The sequence below is a fragment of the Trachymyrmex septentrionalis genome, unplaced genomic scaffold, assembly GCF_001594115.1.
Source record: "Trachymyrmex septentrionalis isolate Tsep2-gDNA-1 unplaced genomic scaffold, Tsep1.0 scaffold50, whole genome shotgun sequence".
Taxonomy (NCBI): domain Eukaryota; kingdom Metazoa; phylum Arthropoda; class Insecta; order Hymenoptera; family Formicidae; genus Trachymyrmex; species Trachymyrmex septentrionalis.
Genome location: NW_017305673.1, coordinates 167,583 through 173,810, shown reverse-complemented (window position 1 = coordinate 173,810; position 6,228 = coordinate 167,583).

The window sequence follows — 6,228 nt, the reverse complement described above, 5'->3', positions numbered from 1 at the left end:
AGATTTATAATATGACATGTCGTTATAGAAATAGAATGTGTGTTTCATTAAACTTTTGAAGATAAAATGTAGGCCATCCACTAGACGCTATCAGAGTTTTTAACTTTATTTAGGTTATTTCCATATTACTTTCAGTAGTACTCGTCATGAGCTCCAAGAAGCAAATCAAGAACTATAGAAATTCGTTACCCACAGCGTATTGTTCTAAATTAAAGATGTATGTATTACTCATTGTCAGCCAAATAGCTGACGCTTTAATAGATAAATATATAAAAATTAATATTATTTAAAAATTGAAATATAAATATAATATAATAGAAATATAATGGTAACGTAAAACTAATGATATTTTAAAAGTCAAAGGAATATCCGCGCAAGAATATTTAGTCCTTTAATTAATTTTTCTAGTGTCAATTAGCCATCAATCTCGAAAAAACAAACTTTTACGGTTTACTAATTAAAATTCTCCCCGATTAAAAAATTAGATCTATTATTTATCAAAAAGATGCCAGAGCAATATCTCGATGCACGGGATTAAACTGTATAGTACTATCATAGTATGAATCAGTAGAAACAACTGGAAATGCATCGAATAATCTCGGTGTCAATGTGAAGCGTAAATCGTTACCGGGACGATTATAGTGTCTTTGGCCCTCGATAGGATTAGAAATCCTGTGCCTGGCTGGGCTTATACTGCGTGACTATTAACTGACTTGCAAATTGCTCTTATCCAGTTTCCCTGTTAAATGAGCACCGTCGACGAACGGCGATATGCTCGTTCGCCAGCCGAGCGATATCCGGCCGAGATTAGTTGACTTCTGTACCGTGGCGAGCGGAACCGAGAGTTAGACGGATAGGATAATCCGATAATTCCATTAACCCGCATTGTAATACCATAAAGTTTCGCCTTAAACCACCACGCGACCGCCACCGTCATCTGCGGCGACCTCGACGGCTGTCGCGCCGCTCATTCCGTCGAAAATTATATTCCATCGCGCTGTGAACCGCACCATTACACTGATGTATCGAACATCATAAAGAATAGCCGTATTAGTATCTTCTCATCGCTCTTCGTCATTTTTATTTTTATTTTTTTTATTATAACTAGCTAAGGATAGTAGTGAATAGATTAACGTATAATACAACGAATGTGAGGAAATGACACATACTTTGTAATGAAGCAGATAGTATTCTAGTGTTCTTTCAAATTGTGTGAATTTGTTGTAAATTATTTTTATGTACCTATGTTGGATTTTTTTAGTTGAATAAGAATTTACATTATGCTTTTTGTGTTTTTTAATATTCAACAAAAGCCATTTTTCACATCAACACACACACACACATTCATATATTTACACACACATTGATATCATCAATCAGGGTAAATGTTCCCCTTTATACAGCCAGCCCCACATGACCTACGAGTGACCTTGACTTTGTCCCTCAAAAAGATCAAGATCATTGACCTTTTCTGTTGCTTGTTAATTATTAAAAAATTATTAATGAAAACGTTTTTATGAATAGGACACTTTTTCAATACAACATACACATTCCAACATGAAGAATGTATAACATTTTATTCATTACGTGACGATACTCGTACATCATTTAATATATATAAAGGATATAAAGAAGCCATTAATTTAAAAAATTGCGGTATTCTGTCATTAAAATCATATCATTTTTTAAACATAAATCCTATTAAATAATGTTTATAGTGTCCTTCTTATATACCAAATCGTGGTAAAGCAGAACGCATATCACGCCATAATCGCTCAACATTTTGTGTATGTACACCAAATTCAGGGTCAACAAAATTAACAAAGTGATTAATGGTTTGATGCACATAATCAAGTTCTTTTAAAGGTACATATCCTTTCCATGAATCATTGTCGATTATACTCCTGAATTATTTTCGTTGTTGTAGAGTATGAAAAAATATTATATCCATACTTTTTACACTCGTATGTTTGTGCTTATCTCTAGGTTTAGTGGGTGAACTCTCTTGAAGAAAACCAGTTTTCTTCTTTCAAATATCACATCAAAACTATAACAAAGAAAAAATTTTCCAAAATGAAAATGGCTTCAAGAGTTTAGAACTAAAATAAAAAAATTTTTCATTATTTATTATACCTCCGTATCCGTATATGTATACATACAAGTGCTGAATTTATATCGAAGGACTTCGAATTTTGCTCTAAAATTTTAGAGGCATATTCTTTCAAAGAGTTGTACTATCGATTTATGAAAAAAAAAATTGATTTTTTTTACCCTACAAAGTAAGAGACCTCCTTAATGCTTAGGAATGCTTTCTCGTTTAAATCTGACCATCGGTTTTTAATTTTGAACTTAGCAAAAAATTGGAAAATATTACGGAACTTATAAATAAGCCATATATAAAAATTCGTTTACTTTATAAAAATAAATAATAATAAATTAATACAATAAAATTAAGAAAAAAATGAAAATAAAATCTTTCCATGCTGCACTTTCAAGAATTGAATTAAATATCTTTATCAAAATTATATTAATTTAAATCCATATCGGTATGTTACGCTAGATATTGCGGTGTTTACTTGCGAGGCCTATATCGATCGAGCTCTCACAGCCACGAGGAATTATGTTTCGTTGTAAGCCACATTGTGGCAGCGGCACGTAACGCGAGAGCGAACGTCATTACCTCGCTATTTCATCGCGAATGACATATCGCGGCTAAGGGCGGGCGTTACAGCTTTGCTATTCCGGCATCCGGCGTGGCGTCGACCGCTGGTTACCGCCTCTCACGTTCGTGTAACACGCTCTTACATGGATGGAATTACTTCTCCGCCCGCGCCATGCCGAAACAAAATTCTCATATGTAGACAAGGTTGACTTATATATAATACGAGTCAAACTATAAGGTGTTTTTCAAAATCTTGCGAGAGAGAAGGGTATATGTTTGCATTATTTCTTTTTCTTTGATCTTTATCTAACTTTCTTTATTAGATATTTAGATATTTATTACAAAAAAATATACGTAAAAAATTTAGAAAATGGGTGAATGTGTAACTCTATTCTACAACAATTCTTCATCTAAGGCTTATTTCATATTTATGTTGCTGAAATATAACGTTTGTGATACCTAAAATTAGTGTGATTCAAATATAAGCGGGAATTGATAAAATCTAGCGAGTCAATAAAAACTAGCTACTGTATGATGTGGCTCTTATTATAGATTCTCTCATCATAAAATCATTGGACTTTTTCTAAATTAATTCTTTAATGTTTAAGACTTTATAGAAACAAAATATTAGCATTAAGAAAGATAGAAAAATCTTCGATTTAAAAAAAGTTAATAAATTAAAGTTTAAAAGTAATTAAATTAAGTTAAAAATTAATGCATTTTTAAAATTAACTAAGTTTAAATTAATTAAGTTAAAAATTATTAATTTTTTTTTTAATTTTTAACGTTTCAACTAGTTACTATCCAATCCTGTGTAGAAGACCAATTATCCGTCTTACTCTTCATGAATTAAAGATATTATATTCTTTATATATGTATATAAGGCTGTTTCGTAAAGATCACAACACTTAAGGGGAGATTCCTGAGATTTTATTTGGAAATAAAAATCCTAATATCAAAATGTTAAAAAAAATTTTTTTAACATAAATATTGATAATTTTATTTTCGTATACGTAATCTTTATATTAAGAGGCAATTAGCTTTCATTTTTAGCATTTTGTATTGTATCACATCTGGACGCGTAAATTTTAAGCGGTATTATTTACTAACTTTAAATACTTATAATTCAAAAGCTATAGCTCGAGATTTTGGATAACTTAAGATATTTTGTCTTAAAATAATCTCAGGAATCTGCTCTTAAGCGTTGTTATGGTATTTATGAAACATCCTGTATATACACTCTGTATATGTGCACGGATTGCGTGAGGAAAGGGTCAACAAGATGATATATAAGGTATATATACTTTGTATATTTCCCGGATTATCCGTACTTTGCTTTATCTACGGATTTTTTTGCACTCTACATCATTTACGAGCCTAAATTATCCATATTCCCATCTTCCGTATTTTTTTAAGCATTGTCACAATTTATAATAACCTGATGGAGCTCTGGGCATCAGTGACCTGCGCAAAATTGCGTCGCTAATATGAAAGAGCTACAGACGCACGTAATTGGGTGAAACGCGCGAATTATGTCAGTTACTTCGTTAAGCGGAAGGACCACCGTGGCGCCTGCGTTGGATTAAGTTTTTCGGCCGAAAACTCGCATTAGCTTAATAAACATGGCAGTGTCCATAGACCGCGAAGTTGTGTTTCGGTAATTTACTACTACTTTACTTGCATGGCACGTCGCGGCGCTCACAGTGTTGGGTGTCGTGCATGCACAACGAAATTGTAAGTTAACTGCGTAATTCGTTTACTAATTATCGACACCGCCGTTGGCATGTAATAGCAGTGATTATTACCCGACATTTTCGAAAAGCGGGTGATAAAGTAACGGTTAATTGAAAAAGTATAATGTATTAAGTCGAAGTTTAAACGTATTATCCGCTGATGATTATCGCGGCTGATGGAGCAGTAAAAAATTAGATAGTCTAGTTACTCCTCTTTGCGGAATACGTATAAATTATTATAGCTAAAAATCATTATCGGTCCATAAATTACATTAAGCGAACTATCGCCTTGCGACAGAATTCTACGTTGCTACGTCATCAAAATGGAGTAAAATCCGTCTGTTTCCAATGGCTGGCGGTTCAAGTTCTTGCTTAGCCACTGGCTCGAGCTTGTGCTTCGTTTTTATCCTGAAACGATGCATTACGGTAATGACTCGACGAGCAACAGTCGCAAACGCTGTCTCGCTAATTTCATCGCGCCGCATTGCGCTTCGAAACGCAACCTGTGTCTCGACGCACTGCGTCGGGAAACGATGAGGGAGTATACAAGAGCACGAGAGCGAACGAGTTAACCGGCTAAGTAACCACGCTCGGTGCACTTTCTAATCACCAAAGGCACCGAGAGTGCTTTTAAACCTCCCTGCCTCCTTCCGCAGTTACATCCTTATTCATATGAAGGCCTCTATTAAACCTTCCATTATTCTGATTATATCGCGAAAGAGAACGGCGCGGCGCGGCGAAAGAACCTCGTGAAATATATTAGTTAAAATAAGGTTAAGTACCGCCCACCTCTAAGTTCTCCTACCTCTTTCACCTTCTAGAAACCCCGACCGAATCATATAGCTCTGACCCCAGTGAGTACTCTCGCTGTTATAATTCCGAGCTATCAATAATAATAACTTCATGACGAAAAGATTTTGCAAGAATTTGTGATCGTTACGAGCGGTGTATCTTTAATACTAGATTCATCTCCGTGATACGGTTAGACGTTAAGGACGAGGGAACATTTTGGCGATGAACATCGTTAAAAGGTATACGGAATACGCTTAATGGATTTGTTTTATTATTTCGTGTTTCGTCGAATCAGTGTAACGCGTTTCGCATGCGGCGCGCGAAAACGTTTCATATTGGATCTCGTGCTGTTTTAATCCGACAGCGATAAAATATTGAAGCAAGATATGGAATTTATGTGCGGTACAGTGGATATGTGTATATGGGCTCGGGTGAAAATAAATACGGTACGCGGAACGGTGTCATAAATCTGCACACGGTAAAACACGCTTTGAACGTTTATTTCCGCGAATTTTCACGCCCCGTATTTAGAACGGCATCGTCGAATCGTCGAAGGAGTCTGGAATTCGATTATGAAATCCAATTTGAACGCAACGATGGTTCCGAAACCCTGATTTTCATTCTGACGTTTCGTACCGATGCGAGTCCCGGCTCACTGTGGAAATAATACAAAGCGCATGAGCCACTTTAATGATAACTTTCTAATAGTTAGTTTCCGATTCACAATTTACTGTAAAATTCCACATACAAATCAATCTTTTAATTATTTTATACATGCATCGTATCGTCAATTTTCAAATTTACAAAGATGTAATTTAATTTTACATTTACATAAATTTTACATTTACATAAATTTTTTATAATGATATTTTATGTTTAAAAGATAGAGGAACTAATTAGTTTCAAAATATTCTATATTATATCTTTTCTCTTTTTTTCAGAGTTAATCACAATTTATATATCTAAATATATTTAGTTAAAAACTATAGTTAACAAAACTGAGAAAAAGTATAAGAATATTTTAATTAACTATAATTATCG